This window comes from Equus przewalskii, chromosome 6 (genome assembly GCF_037783145.1).
Source record: "Equus przewalskii isolate Varuska chromosome 6, EquPr2, whole genome shotgun sequence".
NCBI lineage: Eukaryota > Metazoa > Chordata > Mammalia > Perissodactyla > Equidae > Equus > Equus przewalskii.
The window spans coordinates 48,354,424-48,371,344 of record NC_091836.1 but is presented as its reverse complement, the minus strand read 5'-3'; the positions used below and the strand labels follow the sequence as shown (position 1 = coordinate 48,371,344).

Genomic DNA, 16,921 nt, shown 5'->3' with positions numbered 1-16,921 from the left:
GTCCGCGCCCAGGATTCAAACCAACGAAACACTGGGCCGCCTGCAGCAGAGCGCGCAAACTTAACCACTCGGCTACGGGGCCAGCCCCTATACTTGTGTTCTTGAAGCATTATTCACAGTAGCCAAAAGGTGGAAGGAACCCAAGTTTACATCAATAGATGAATGGATCAACAAGATGTGGTACACACATAGAACAGAATATTATTATTATGTCTCCTGTGTTACCTTTTAGGAGTGTTGGAGTTTTACATTTTACACTAGGTCCTATGATCCATTTTGAGTTAATTTTTGTGAAAAGTATAAAGGCTGTGTCTAGATTCTATTCTTTTTGGAATGTGGATGTCCAGTTTTTCTGGCTTTATTTTTTGATAAGAGGATGCTTCCCCTTTGCATCGCTCTTGCTCCTTTGTCAAAGATGAGTTCGCTATATTTGTGTGGATCTATAGGAAACAATTGACTTTTGCATATTAACCTTTTATCCTTCAACTTTCCTCTACTCTTTCATTAGTTCAAGGGTTTTTCTTTATTATTTGGGATTCTTAGAGATTTTCTCCATAGACAATCTTGTCATTTGCCAAAAAGACATTTGTACTTCTTGCTTCCCAGTCTGTATATTTCTTATTTCTTCTTTGTGTCTAACTGCGTTAGCTAAGAATTCCAGTACGAGCTGACTAGGAGTAGTGAGAGGGAACATCCTTGCCTTCTTCCTGATGTTACCGGAAAGCATCTAGTTCCTTCAGTGTAGTCCACTAATATTAAACAAGAGCCCAGTTGATGTAGAGGTAGGTGTGGGCAGAGGGGAATCATTCTCCAGTCCAGTGATTGGGTCTCAATCTTTTAGAGAGCCTGTGTCCCTAGGCTTGAATTTCTGTGATATAATAAGAAAGATATTTGATCTTCATCCTCATTTCCTAGCAAAATTCTCCTGAAGCCCTTGGAATTACTTGAGTGATAAGGGTGACACAGTGTGTTTTGTTTTAATGAGGCAACTCTGGGGTAACTCCTAGAAGACTTCAGGATAGGGGATGGACACCAGAAAAACCAAGCCTTGATTAGAGACTTGGAACAGACAGCCCCACCTCCCAGCTTCTGCAGAGAGGAGAGGGGCTGGAGACTGAGTTGACCAACGGCCAGTGATTTAATAAATTGAGCCCATGTAATGAAACCTCCATCAGGACCCTTACAGACAGAATTCAGAGAGTTTCTGCGTTGGTCAACACATGCAGGTGCTGGGAAGGTGGAGTGTCCAGAGAGGATGTGGAATCTCTGCAGCCCCCTCCACCTCCACTCCCCTCACCCATACCAGAACCCTACTGTGCCCTATGCATCTCTACCTTTTGTCTGTTTCTGAGGTGTATCCTTTATATAAAACAATAATAGTATGTAAAGTGCTTTGTTAAGTTCTCAGAATTGTCCTTAAATTACCAAACCTGACAGGATGTCAAAGGAATCTATGAATTCGTAGATGGCTGAGTAGAAATTTCAGTAGCCTAGGCACTCCATTTGTGGATGGCATCTGACATACAGTCAGTGTGTGGGACTGAGCTCTTAACCTGTGGAGTCTGACGCAAACTCTCAGTAGTTAGTGCTAGATGTTTAACAGTTGTATTTAAATCTATTTGGTGATGTAGAGTTGGAGAAGTGGCGTTGGAACAGACACCACATAGTTGGTGTCTGGAAGGGAAAAAAATATCCTATCATCCTCAAAAGCGCCCCACCTGTGAGAACAGAAAAGGCTAGAAGAGACTCAAGTTGCCTCTTTCCCTCCCCTCAGGTCAGTTAGCTTCTGGGAAAATACCAGTGAGTTATCCTCTTGTGAAATAGATTGTTTTGAGGACGTGCCTTGTTAAGAAAAGAATATTCTGGGCATATTTTAAAATAGCTACTTTTGGACTCTCTCTCTAATTTGGGGAATAGCAGTCTATACCATGACATCATTTCTCTGATGGAAGTGTTGATTTTAAGTTCTTCAGCTGTGTTCTTCTGAGGACTGGAAGCTGGTTTCTAAGCTCCTTACAAGCCAGACCAGAGACCAAAAGTCTCTGACTCCTCCTTTTGATGTTTGACTGCTGACAGATTTAAACTTTCATCCCTCCTTCATTCCCTTGTGCCCCACATCTGTACATGGTGATAAGAAAGTCTGGGAGTGACATCAGCATCATGGCAGAGTGAGTTCTTCCCTTGGACTCTCCCATCTAAAATACAACCACAAGGACATTTATATACCAACAGAGGACATATATGCAACACAAAAGATGTATGAGAGACGCACACAGCCATACGTCTGAGGGTGGGGGTGGGGCTGGATCCTCTGGAGGAAGTGGAAACTGATTGGCAGGAGCTCTGCAGAGATAGAGGGGCCACAGATGGGGAACGTGAGCAGCAGAGGAGAGGTGCCCCATCCCTCCTGATGCTCCAGGCCCATGGGCACCCAGAGCATGGCACTTTGAGAGAGGGGCCACAGCTGGGGGAAGTGTGCAGCTGAGGAGAGGTGCCCCATCCTTGCCTGGCTCTCCAGCACCACGGTTGCCCAGAGCACAGCACGGAGAGAGAGGGGCCATGGCTGGGGGAGGTGCGCAGCTGAGGCGAGGTGCCCTGTCCCCACCCAGTGCTCTAGCCCCACAGTCACCTGGAGTGAGGCACAGAGAGAGAAGCGGTGGCTGGCGGAGCCCCAAGAGTGCCCAGAGCACCATGCAGAGAGAGAGGCAGTGGTTGGGGGAGGCATGCAGATGTAAGAAAGTACCCCTTTTCCCTCCTGGTACTCCAGTCCTGATCACACAGAGTGAGAAGTGGAGGCCAAGGGAAGCACAGATGAAGGAGAGCACCCCTCCCCCTGCCTAGTGCTCCAGATCTGCCATCATCCAGAGCATCACACAATGAGAAAAGCAGTCAGTGGCTGGAGCTGGGGAGCTCCTAATCATGCTGGGCCCAGAATAGACAGAGCCTGATCCTCACCCAGTGGAGGCACATGACAGTGGCGACCAGATAATAACACCATGTGGAGGCAAAAATCCACACCATCAAGCAGCATGAGAAAGCATATTAAGTCTCCAGCCCACAAGGAAAATGACAAGTACCCAGAAACCAACCCTGAAGACACAGAAATCCATAGACTAAATGACAAAGAATTCAAAATAGCTATCAGAAGAAACGCAATGAGTAACAAGAAACAGATACTAATTAACAAATTCAGGAGCTTCTTCACAAAAGAGGTTGAAACTATAAAGAAAATCCAATCAGAACTGTTGGAGAAGAAAAACACAATAGTTGAGATAAAGAAAAATCTAGACTCCGTAAACAACAGAGCTGACATTATGGAGGACTGAATTAGCAATATAGAAGACAACACTATAGAAATGCTTCAGAGGGAGGAGAAGAGAGAACTAAGACTAAAAAGAAATGTAGAAGCTCTCAGAGAAACATCTGACTCAATTAGGAAATGCAACATAAGGATTATAGGTATTCCAGAGGGTGAAGAGAAGGAGAGGGGAGCAGAAAGCTTGTTCAAAGAAATAATAGTGCAGAATTTCCCAAGCCTGGGGAAGCAGATGGAAATTCATGTGAAAGACGCTACCAGAAGTCCCAACTATGTTAATGTAAAATGACCTACTGCAAAGCATATAGTAGTAAAGTGGGCAAAAGTCAATGACAAAGAAAAAATATTAAGGGCAGCAAGGCAGAATAAAATAACAAAGGAACCCCTATCAGGCTTTCAGCAGATTTCTTAGCAGAAACCTTACAGGCTAGGAGAGATATATTCAATCTCTGGAATGATATATTCAAAATTCTGAAAGATAAAAACTTCCAGCCAAGAATACTCTATCCAGTGAAAATCTCCTTTAGATATGATGGAGACAAAAAAACTTTCCCAAATAAACAAAAGCTAAGGGAGTTCATTGCCACAAGAATCCCCTACAAGAAATCCTCAGGAAGGCCCTCACACCTGAAAGGAAAACAAACAAAACAAAACAGGAAAGGGGCTACAAAGCCCTGAGCAAGGAGATGAATAGGTAGGCAATAATCAGAAAATGGCAGCTCTCTATCAGATCAGGTTGGCAAATACTTTACTTTTACATCAAGGATAAAGAGAAGGAGAACACCAAAACAAAAATTATTTCATCATTAACCACAAACTCACAACACAAGATGGAATAAGATATGACAAAAATAACTTAGAAGGGGGAGAAGAAAGGAATAGAATCAGTAAAGTCTAAGGAAAAGTGGACTATCTCATCTATGAGATGCTTTGTGCAAACCTAAAGGTACCCATTAAACAAATAATTAGAACAGAGACGTATATGATAAACAAGGAGAAAATGAAGAAAACCAACACAGAAAACTAGCAATCAAATTGGTAGTCAGAAATACACAGGATGAGAAACAAAGGAAATGCAGAAGAACCAGAAAATGTGTGATAAGATGGCAGTATTAAGCCCTCATATATTAATAATCAACTCTAAATGTAAATGGATTGACTTATCCAGTCAAAAGACACAGAGTGGCAGGATGGATTAAAACAATAACCAACAAAATACTGCCTCCAGGAAACACATCTCAGCTCTAAAGACAACCACAGGCTCAGAGTGAAGGGATGGAAGATGATACTCCAAGCTAATGGCAAACAAAAGAAAGTAGGTGTTGCCAATACTTATATCAGACAAAGTAGACTTCAAGATAAAACAGGTAAAGAGAGACATAGAGGGGCAGTAAATAATGATAAAAGGGATGCTCCACCAAGGAGACATAATGCTTATAAACATATATGCACGAGAGTACATAAAGCAACTATTAATGAACCTAAAAGGAGATATTACCAATGACACAATAATAGTAGGGGACCTCGACACCCCACTTACATCAATGGGTAGATCATCCAGACACAAAGTCAACAAGGAGTTAGTGGATTTAAATGAAACACTAGACCAGATGAACTTAATAGATTTATAGAGAGCACTCCACCCCAAAACAGGAGGATACACATTCTTCTCAAGCACACAAGGAACATTCTCAAGGATAGACCATATATCGAGAAACAAGGCAAACCTCAATGAATTGGAGAAGACTGAAATCATACCTACTATCTTTTCTGACCATAACGCTAGGAAACTAGAAATCAACTACAAGAAAACAGCTGGGAAGGGAACAAAAATGTGGAGACTAAACAACATGCTACTGAACAACCAATGGGTCGTTGAAGAAGTAAAGGGAGAAATGAAAAATATTTGGAGACTAATGAGAAGGAAAATACACCATACCAACTCATATGGGATGCAGCAAAAGTGGTCCTAAGATGGCAATTTATAGCAATACAGGCCCATGTTAACAAACAAGAAAAATCTTTAAAAAATCTAAAACTATAACTAACAGAATTAGAAAAAGAAGACAAACAAAGACCAGACACAGCAGAAGGAGGGAAATAATAAAAATTAGAGAAGAAATAAATGAAATTGAAACAAAAAAGACTGTAGAAAGGATCAGTAAAACCAAGCACTGGTTCATTGAGAAGATAAAATTGACAAACTCTTTGCCAGACTCACTAAGAAAAAAAGAGAGAAGGCTCAAATAAATAAAATTAGAAATGAAAGAGGAGAAATTACAATGGATACCACAGAAATACAAAAGATTATAAGAGAATATTGTGAAAAACTATATGCCAACAAGACACCCTAGAAGAAATGGATAAATTCTCATATTCTTACAACCTCCCAAAACTGAATCAAGAAGAAGTAAAGAATTTGAATAGACCAATCACAAGGAAAGAGATTGAAATAGTAACCAAAAACCTCCCCAAAAATAAAAGTCCAGGACCAGATGGCTTCTCTGGAGAATTCTACCAAACATTCAACGAAGATTTATTACCTATTATTCTCAAACTATTCCAAAAAATTGAGGGAGATGGAATTATTCCTAATGCATCCTACAAGGCCAACATCACTCTGATACCAAAGCCAGACAAAGACAACACAAAGAAGGAAAATTATAGGCCAATATCGCTGATGAACATAGATGCAAAAATCCTCAACAAAATATTGGCAAATCAAATACAGCAATACATTAAAAAGATCAGAGGCCAGCCCCGTGGCCAAGTGGTTAAGTTCATGTGCTCTGCTTCGGCGGCCCAGGGTTTCGTGGGTTCAGGTCCTGGGCACGGACATGGCACTGCTCATCAATCCATGCTGAGGCAGCATCCCACATGTCACAACTAGAAGGAGTCACAACTAAAAATATACAACTGTGTACCAGGGGGCTTTGGGGAGAAAAAGGAAAATTAAAATCTTTAATAAGATCATACACCATGATCAAGTGGGATTCATATCAGGGACACAGGGATGGTTCAACATCTTCAAATCAATCAATATGATACACCACATTAACAAAAGGAGGGGAAAAAATCACATGATCATCTTAACAGATGGAGAGAAAACATTTGACAAAATCAAACATCCATTTATGATAAAAACTCTTAATAAAATGGGTATAGAAGGAGAGTGGCTCAACAAGGTAAAGGTCATATACGACAAACCCACAGCCAACATTATATTCAATGGGGAAAAACTGAGCGTCATCCCTCTGAGAACAGGTACAAGCAAAAGGTGCCCACTCTCACCAATGGTATTCAACACAGTACTAGAGGTTTTGGCCAGAACAATTAGGCAAGAAAACGAAATAAAAGGAATCCAAATAGGCAATGAAGAAGTGAAACTCTCGCTGTTTGCAGATGACATAATTTTATATACAGAAAACCCTAAAGAATCCATTGGAAAACTATTAGAAATAATTAACAACTACAGCAAAGTTTCAGGGTACAAAGTCAACTTTAAAAAATCAGTAGCATTTCTATACTCTAATAATGAACTAACAGGACAAGAACTCAAGAATACAATCCCATTTACAATTGCAACAAAAAGAATAAAATATTTTGGAATAAATTTAACCAAGCAGGTGAAAGACCTATACAAGGAAAACAACAAGACATTACTGATAGAAATAGATAATGACATAAAGAAATGGACAGAGATTCCATGCACATGGATCGGAAGAATAAACATAGTTAAAATGTCCATACTACCTAAAGCAATCTACAGATTCAATGCAATCCCAATCAGAATCCCAATGACATTCTTCACAGCAATAGAACAAAGAATCTTAAAATTCATATTAGGCAACAAAAGACCCGGAATAGCCAAAGCAATCCTGAAAAACAAGAACAAAGCTGGTGGCATCACAATCCCTGACTTCAAAATGTATTACAAGCTATAGCAATCAAAACAGCATGGTACTGGTACAAAAACAGGCACACAGATCAATGGAACAGAATTGAAAGCCCAGAAGCAAAACCGCACATCTACGGACAGCTAATCTTCAACAACGGTGCCAAGAGCATACAATGGTGAAAAGATAGTCTCTTCAATAAATGGTGTTGGGAAAACTGGACAGCCTCATGCAAAAGAATGAAAGTAAACCATGACCTCATACACAAAAATAAACTCAAAATGTATCAAAGACTTAAAGTCCTGAAACAATAAAACTCCTGAAAGATAGCATGGGTAGTATACTCTTTGATCTCAAACTTAAAAGGATCTTTTCGAATACCATGTCTTCTCAGACAAGGGAAACAACAAAAAAAATTAACAAGTGGGACTTCACCAGACTAAAGAGCTTCTGAAAGGCAAAAGAAACTAGAATCAAAACAAAGACAGGGCCTGGCCCGGTGGCACAGCAGTTAAGTTCGCACATTCCGCTTCGGCAGCCCAGGGGCTGCTCGTTCGGATCCCAGGTGTGGACCTATGCACTGCTTGTCAAGCCATGCTGTGGCAGGCATCCCACATATAAAGTAGAGGAAGATGGGCACGGATGTTAGCTCAGGGCCAGTCTTCCTCAGCAAAAAGAGGAGGATTGGCAGCAGATGTTAGCTCAGGGCTAATCTTCCTCAAAACAAAACAAAACAAAAAGACAACACACCAGTTGGGAGGAAACATTTGCAAATCATATATCTGACAAGCGGTTAATCTCCACAACATATAAGGAATTCACACAACTGAATAAGAAGAAAACAAACAGCACAATCAAAAAAATAAGCAGAGGATATGAACAGACATTTTTCCAAAGAAGATATACAGATGGCCAATAAACACATCAAAAGATGTTCAACATCCATAATCATCAGGGAAACACAAATCAAAACTACACTAAGATATCACCTTACACCCATTAGAATGACAAAAACAACTAAAATAGTAACAAATGTTGGAGAGGTTGTGGAGAAAAAAGAACCCTCATACACTGCTGGTGGGAATGCAAACTGGTGCAGCCACTATGGAAAACAGTATGGAGATTCCTCAAAAAATTAAAAATAGAACTACCATACGATCCAGCCATCCCACTACTGGGTATCTATCCAAAGAGCTAGAAGTCAGCAATTCCAAAAGTCCCATGCACCCCAGTGTTCACGGCAGCATTATTTACAATAGCCAAGACATGGAAGCAACCTAAGTGCCCATCAGCAGATGATTGGATAAAGAAGATGTGGTATATATACACAATGGAATACTACTCAGCCGTAAAAAAGAACAAAATCGTCCCATTTGCAACAACATGGATGGACCTTGAGGGAATTATGTTAAGAGAAATAAGCCAGATAGAGAAGGACAATCTCTGCATGACTTCACTCATATGAAAAATTTAAAAATGCAGACAAAGAGAACAGATTATGGCTACTGGGAGAAAGGTAAGATAGGAGGTGGGTACAAAGGGTGAAGGGGTGCACTTACAACACGACTGACAAACAATAATGTACAACTGAAATTTCACAAGATTGTAACCTATCATTAACTCAGTAAAAACTAAAAAAAACCCTACACTGAGATACCACCTTACACCTGTTAAAATGGCTATAATCATTAAGACTAAAAATAACAAATGTTGGAGAGGGTGTGCAGAGAAGGGAACCCTCATACATTGCTGGTGGGAATGCAAACTGGTGCAGCCACTATGGAAAACAGTATGGAGATTCCCCCAAAATTAAAAATAGAACTACCATATGACCCAGCTATCCCACTACTGGGTATCTACCCAAGCTTGAAATCAACAATCCAAAGTAACATATGCACCCCTATGTTAATTGCAGCACTATTCACAATAGACAAGACATGGAAACAATCCAAGTGCCCATCAACTGATGATTGGATGGAGAAGATGTGATATATATATATATATACAATGGAATACTACTCAGCCATAAAAAAAGACAAAATCATCCCATTTGCAACAGCATGGATGGACCTGGAGGGAATTATGCTAAGCAAAATAAACAGACTGAGAAAGACAAACACCAGATGACTTCACTCATATAACATAATGAAGCACATGGAGAAAGAAAATAGTTCAGTGGTTAACAGGGGAAGGGGGGTGGGGAGTGGGCACAGGGGGTGAAGTGGAGCACTTATATGGTGACAGACAAGAAATAATGTACAATTGAAATTACACAATGATGTAAACTATTATGGACTTGATAAAAAAAAATAAAAATAAAACAAGATTGGTTCACACACAAAAATGAATCCTGATGGTGGGGCGAAACCTCAGACCAATTTTACAAAAAAAAAAAAAAAATTTCATTCAGCCAGCTGGATCTGACGTGGCCTGGAGGACTTCAGGACAACATGGCCAGCTGGATCTTCTTACAAGTTGGATTCCACAGGCCTCTAGGCCCATCATGTTTGGTGATGGGAACACAATAAAGAGCTTTCACTTCTTCACTGGAAGTTTTGGTAAAACTTCATGCAGCTATGAGGCTGTGCTTCATGGGGTGCTGCATCACATGGTGGTATTAAGAAGAAGATGAAGAATTTTCCCACAAAGAATTGATGTGCTTAAAATAGAAACATTTCATTCATTTATATAGCATTTCTCTGAGGTGTTCTGTACGCTGACAGTAGAAAGCAATGAAGACTTGAAGTGATCACAGTGAAAATGTACCAGTACATTCCATGTTTTCATGATGCTGTTAAATTTATGAGGAAGTGAGTGTGGCCAGAGAGTAATACTTCTGATGACCAACTCATGGAATAAACATTGGGAGACCACAGAGTCATATGTGAACTCCTTATGAAGTGGATATAAATCCCCAGTGCTTGTCCATCTTACCCATCCTCCTGTATACATATGTGTCATGTTTTAGGACTCTGTGGCCCGTGAAGATGGGACTGTGACCTTCACCATGGAGGAGTGGGCTCTTCTGGATCCATCCCAGATGAAACTCTACAGGGATGTGATCATATCCCTAAGGTAATTGAATTCCTATTTTCATGGATATAAGGAAAATAAATCATTGTGTAAATTTGGGATGCATTTGGCAACCACTTTTCCCCCAGCTTCACTGAAGTGACAAAATTTATTTTAAAGTTACAACATGATCATTTGTTATATGTATATTGTATAATTGCAATTTGATAAGAGAGTAGATCTTAAGCATTCTCACCACACACACACACACACACATACACACACACACACTATAACACAGTGAGGGGAAGGATGTGTTGATTAACTTGGAAACTGATATGCTTAAGAGCCTGGATTGCAAATCTTGCATTGAAAAACTTTTGAGCCAGTTTTTATTTGAATAGCTTTATTGAGATATAATTCAAATACTGTACAGTGCACCTCATTAAACAGTACATTTTAATGGCTTTCAGTGTATTTCTAGAAATGTGAAATCAGCACAATTTTTTTTTCCTGGGAAAGACTAACCTTGAGCTAAGATCTGTTGCCAGTCTTCCTCTTTTTTTATCCCCAAAGCCCCAGTACATTCTTGTATATTCTAGTTGTAAGCCCTTCTAGTTCTTCTATGTGAGCCACCACTATAGCATGGCTACTTACAGACGAGGGGTGCGCTTCCACACCCAGGAACCGAACCCAGGTCACCAAAGTAGACTGTGCCAAACTGCAAGCACTAGGCCATCAGGGCTGGCTCACCACAGTCAATTTTTGAACATTTTTGTCACCTCAAAAAGAAACTCTTCTGCCCTTTAGCTATCATTCCCAATCTTCTCCTCTTCCTTCTACAATTCCCAGCCCTAGACAACCACTCATCTACTTTCTGTCTCTATGGATCTCCCTATTTGGGTCTTTTCTAGGAATGGAATAATTAAATGTGTGTACTGACATTGACTTTGGGACTGGCTTCAGTAACATAGCACAATGTTTTCAATGTACATCCATGTTGGACCATGTATCACCATGTCATTCATTATCATGGCCAAATAATATTCCAGTGGATGGATAAAACTTGTTTATCCATGCATCCATTCACGGATATTTGGACTGTTTCCACCTGTTGGCTACTAGAAACAATATTACCATAAAATTCATGTACAAATTTTGTTCCAACACATGTTTTCATTTTTGGGGGTCACATACTTAGGAAAGCAATTGATGAATCATATGGTGATTCTAGGTTTAATTTTTGAGGCGCTCCAAGACTGTTTTCCAGAGTGGCTGCACCATTTTATATTCATACCCCCATGTGTGAGGGTTGAAATTCTCCATGGACCTTTGACAAGATTTGATATTATCTCATTTTTGGATTCTAGTCATCCTAGTGATTATGAATTAGTATCTCATTGAGGTCTTAATTTTCATTTCCTTGATGACTAATGATGTCCAGCATTTTTTCATATGCTCTCGGCCATTCGTCTACCTTTCTTAGAAAAATATGTATGCACATTCTTTGCCACTTTTAAATTGAGTTATTTGACTGTTTATTATTAGGTTATAACAGATATTTACATATTTTTAATACAAGTATGCAGATGCCACCAGGTATGGATACTAGCTAGGGAATTCTAACCCTCTAAAATGGGATCAATTGCATAAATGCTTAAAAGTCACCAACCCTGTCCAAATGGTCACCAATACCCTGACCTTTAGGCACTGGCCATTACATATACTCGACATCCATATTTTCAGTGTGAGCAGGGTTGTCAGACTCTGAAATTCCTAGGCGGTAACTAAAAATAGTTGTTTTTCTCTTCAAAACTGACCACATGGTGACTAGGCATTAGTCTTTAGGGAAAATCATGGGCACCATCTAGATGGTGGAGATATTCAAAGCCACTAGCAGAATTTTGATCCATTCAACCACCGAAGGACACTTCTAATTTTTTGGCTATTGTAGATAATGCTAATATGAACACGAGTGGACATCGATGTGTTTGAGTCTCTGCTTTCAAATCTTTTGGCTACTTACCCAGAAATAGAACTGGTTGATCAGATGGTAACTCAATTTGCACTTTTTTGAGGAACTGCCACCTTGTTTTTCAGAAACTGAACATGATTTTATATTTCCAGCAACAGTGCACAAGTGTTCCAAAGGGTGTTTTCACTTACTTTTTTTTGAGGAAGACTCGCTCTGAGCTAACATCTGTTGCCATTCCTCTTTATTTTATTTATTTTTTTGCTTGAGAAAGATTAGCCCTGAGCTACTATCTGTGCCAATTTCTTCTATTTGTATGTGGGTCACCACCACAATGTGGCTGATGAGAGGTGTAGGTCCACACCAGGAATCTGAATCTGTGAACCTGGGCCACAGAAGCAGAATGTGCAGAACCTAACCACTATGCCATGGGGCTGGCCCCTGTTTTCACCTTCTTAATGGTATCATTTGAGGCACAAAAGTGATTAAATTACCTTTTTTCCTCTTAATCTTATCTCTAACAGTTCTTTGCCAAATTCAAGGTCAGGAAGTTTTCCCTATGTTTTATCTAAGAGTGTTATAGTTTTACTCTTACATTAAGGTCTTTTATTCTTCTTGGTAAATGATCATACGTGGTATGATATAAGTGTACAAGTACTTTCTTTTCATATGGCTATCCACATGGCCCAGCATCAGTTTATGAAATGAATATTCTGTCCCCATTCTTGGCACTTTTTTACAAAATCAGGTGACCGTAGCTGTGTGGGTTTTTTTTTTAGTCTCAATTTACGCCACAGATATTTGTGTCTAAACTTGTGTCAATACCACATGATCTTGATGTCTGTTGCTTAGTACAAAGTTTTGAAATCAGGAAATGTTAGTCCAAACAATTTGCTTTTCTTTTAAAAAATGGTTTGGCTATTCAGATTCCCTGCAATATCACATAAAATCAACTTCCCAATTTTGATAAAGAAATCATCTGGGATTATGATAAGTATGGTGTTGACTCTTCAGATTATTTTGGGAAGCTGTGCCATTTCAACAGTAAGTATTCTGACCCATGAAATCAGGATGTTTTCCAATTTATTTATACATTTATTGATTTCTTTTGCTAATGTTTGAGGGTTCCATAGTACTCATTTTGTACTTTCTTTGTTAAATTTATTCCTAAGTATCTTATTTTTTGGATGCTACTCCAAATGCATTTATTTTCTTAATTTCATTATCTGATTGTTAATTACAAGTATATAGAAATACAATTCATTTTTATATTTTGATCTTGTATTCTACAACATTGCAGACTTCAATTATCAGTTCTAATAGCTTTTTGGTGGACTTTTCAGAATTTTCTATATGCAAGTCTAGGGGCAGAAAACTTTCCCCTTCTTCCCTTCTAGGTTCTTTGGCTGGTCTAATAAGTGATGTGGGGCAGAGTAACAGAGGGAAAACAAATTTAATCACATACGTATGGGAGTCACTTAAAAAGATGAGACCTAAAGAAGTAATCAGAGCAGAAAGCTTTTATGCCTTTCAGATAAAGGCACAGTAAATTATGGAAGAACTGACAAGGCTGAGGGGTTTGCGCTAGGGGTAGGAAATGGTGAAGAAAAACCAACGTTTGTTTATACAGCCTTCTCAGCCCTAAATTCCCTGTCTCTGATAAGGTTGCCTTCTGCCCTCGTGGTTCAAGGAGGGTACTGTTCACATGGAAAACTCATCTCCTGCCTTAGGGGGACAAAGAGGACCAGAGTGTCTTTCTTGCAATGGCTGTTTCTCCAGTACCTTTAACTCAAAATAATCAATATGCTAATGTGCCATATTTTGATGTGCCATATTCTAAATCCCTACACAGGATACCTATTTGGACATGGAGTTTTGTATCTTCCCAACCCATCTGCATGCATTTTATTTCCTTTTCTTGCCTTTTCTGGATAAAATCTCTAGTACATTCTAGAATGGAAGTGGCAAGAGCAGACACTTCTCTTTGGTTCCTTGTATTTAGGAGAAAGTTTTCATCTTTCACCATTAAATATAACATTAGCTGTGGGTTTTCCACACATGCTCATTATGAAGTAAGAAAATTTCCTCCTGTTCTTCGTATGCTGAGTGTTTTAATCATGAAAGGGTACTGGTTTTGTCAATTATTTTCATTGAGTCTATTGAAATGATCTTGCCATTTTTTATTTCTTTTTTAAAGATTTTATTTTTTTCCTTTTTCTCCCCAAAGCCCCTCAGTACATAGTTGTATATTCTTAGTCGTGGGTCCTTCTAGTTGTGGCATGTGGAACGCCACCTCAGCGTGGCTGGAGGAGTGGTGCCATGTCCGTGCCCAGGACTCAAACCGACGAAACACCTGGCCGCCTGCAGTGGAGCGCGAGAACTTAACCACTCGGCCATGGGGCCGGCCCCACCATTTTTGATTTTTACTCTATTAATATCTTTCATTACATTAATGGATTTTGAAATTTTAACCCAATCTTTCATCCTCAGAAGAAACCCACTTGGTCATGGCATATAATTCTTTTTATATGTTGCTGGATTGGGCTTGCTAGTATTTGTGGTGATCTTTTACATTCATATTCACAAAATAAATAAGGGTGTGGTTTTTTAGCAATACACTTGTTTTGGTATCACAGTAGTACTGGCTTCACAAAATGAGTGTGACGTGTTTTCTCCATTCTATTATTTAGAAGAGCAAGTGAAGAATCTGTAATACACCTTCTTTGAGTATTTTGGAAAATTCCGAGTTGAAGCCAACTGGGCCTAGACTTAGAGCGTTTTTCATTTACTGATTTTACTAGAGCCCTTTATTTCCCTATTAAATTCAGTCAATTTCTAAGTGTTGTATCAATAAGTAAGCAAGCAGATCTGATAAATATGGGATGTTTGTGGTCACTGTGGCTAACAGAATGTGCCCATGACACGGATCTACACTGCTTCTGCCACCCTCTCAGCTTGCAGCACCCCCATGCTGCCTCAGGGAAATTTTCAAGAGTGGGACACGCATAGATTTCTAAACGTTTCCAAGTAAGCAGGAACAGAGTAGTCGCGAGTTGGGCAATGAACAGCTGGAAATGGTCTATGGATGGCAATGAGAAGAACTGATGGGGATGCACATGAATGAGGATGTCCCCAGGCAGATCCCAATGGGGACACACTTTTATGTTTTAGAACCACAGTATTTCCAAAGATCTGTCCATGAACCTGATTTAAAATCAAGGACAGACTCTGGGAGCCCTCTCACTTCACTCCTAGTTATGAGTATGAGCTGACGGCAGGTGCAACCCTAGGGGTTTTCTCAATTAAGGCAGGGCTGCAACAAAGGCCTGTTGGGGACTGAATCTTCTTGCTCAGTCCTTCACGCTGCCTAAGAAAAACCTCAAAATGGTGGAAAGAAGAGCTGAACACGTAAAAATCAAGGTTCAAGAGAGCTTAACATTTTTCTAGCATATGAGTTATTTTCCTATTAACTGTATATACAACACATATATAAACATATATAAAATATTTTAAGTGCACTCATAAGTTTTCTCAAATGTATAGAAATACTGCCATCAAAAGATGGAAACCATACCATCACTCGAAAAGACCACTCCTGTGGTGCCCATTTGAACAAAACCCCTCCAATACATAAATTAACACTCAAGAAAAATGGAAAACATTCCATTTCCTTTGCTGTTTTAAACCTTGCAGCTGTTACTGCTGTTTCCCACTTTTCCACAGCATGTGCTGGACACCTGAGCACAGGGAAAGGAAACTTGTGATCAGCTCAGTGGGTTCCAGGGCTTTGTGGATCACTGACACGAGAGACTTCCAGCCACTCCTGATGAAAGATGTGGAAAATTTTCCTTTTCTCCTTTTATACTCAATTAGGATATTACTCAAAATACTATCCCTGCAGCTCACCTCAATTATTCCTGAGAGGATCACCTCTAAACAACGACGACATCCTCACTCTCTCCTGCCCTCATAGATGTGTGCACCTTCAAGGAGGACATTACTAGCTCTCTACTAGCTCAATGCTCTTTTCACTTTCCTTCAAAGCCCTTGTCTCCATCTCATAAACAAAGCTTTACTAGTTGTAATCATCTCTCATTTCCCACAAATACATAAGCACCAGGACTGCAAGAACTTGTTTGTTTCAAGCACTATATCCAAATCCTACCATGCCTTATTTCTGCTACATTGGGTACACTGACTCTCAAGTGCATGGCAGGTGAGGGATGCTGAAACACTAGCATCAAGAGCATAGTGTCTGAGAAAGAAAGGCTTGACTGGCACAGTGGTCCTCTCTCTCCCTTGCTAGGTTTGTGTGGTCTCACAATTTACCTAAACTCAAAGCCCTCCATTGAGTCATAAAGGAGATATTGAAAATATTATGTAGGATGCTAAGAAGTGAATTGATGTATTTCAGTGAGGTACTTCATAGTAAACAGCGTCTAATTCACCATAGGAAATACATCAGTGTTTTGACTGTAAGTAGGAAAAGCAAACCTAGCAAAGCTGTTCCAGAGGAACGGGAGCTGGCTGCATCCACTGCAAGGCCAAGTCTTACCCTGCTGAAAAGTGTCCGACAGCTGGTTCATTAAAAGTACACAGTTTCCAAAACAAAACAGTATTTTGTCACCATAGAGGTAAAAATGATAAGGGATAAAAGTCAAACTCATAAAAATGATTGTTTTCCTTCTTCTTACTAAAATGACTGACTGGAACTTCTTAAAAATT

General features: G+C 39.7%; 3 protein-coding genes across 6 annotated transcripts in view; 2 read left to right on the top strand and 1 right to left on the bottom strand.

Moving 5' to 3' along the window:
• LOC103545992 (zinc finger protein 709-like) overlaps positions 1-16,921 on the top strand; it is a 515,885-nt gene that overhangs the window by 226,535 nt on the left and 272,429 nt on the right. The gene's annotated exons all lie outside the window — the stretch shown is intronic.
• Positions 1-16,921, top strand: part of LOC103564867 (zinc finger protein 709-like) — a 308,739-nt gene that overhangs the window by 226,540 nt on the left and 65,278 nt on the right. The gene's annotated exons all lie outside the window — the stretch shown is intronic.
• The window catches only part of LOC103544955 (zinc finger protein 709-like), a 381,325-nt gene that overhangs the window by 334,362 nt on the left and 30,042 nt on the right, over positions 1-16,921 (bottom strand). The gene's annotated exons all lie outside the window — the stretch shown is intronic.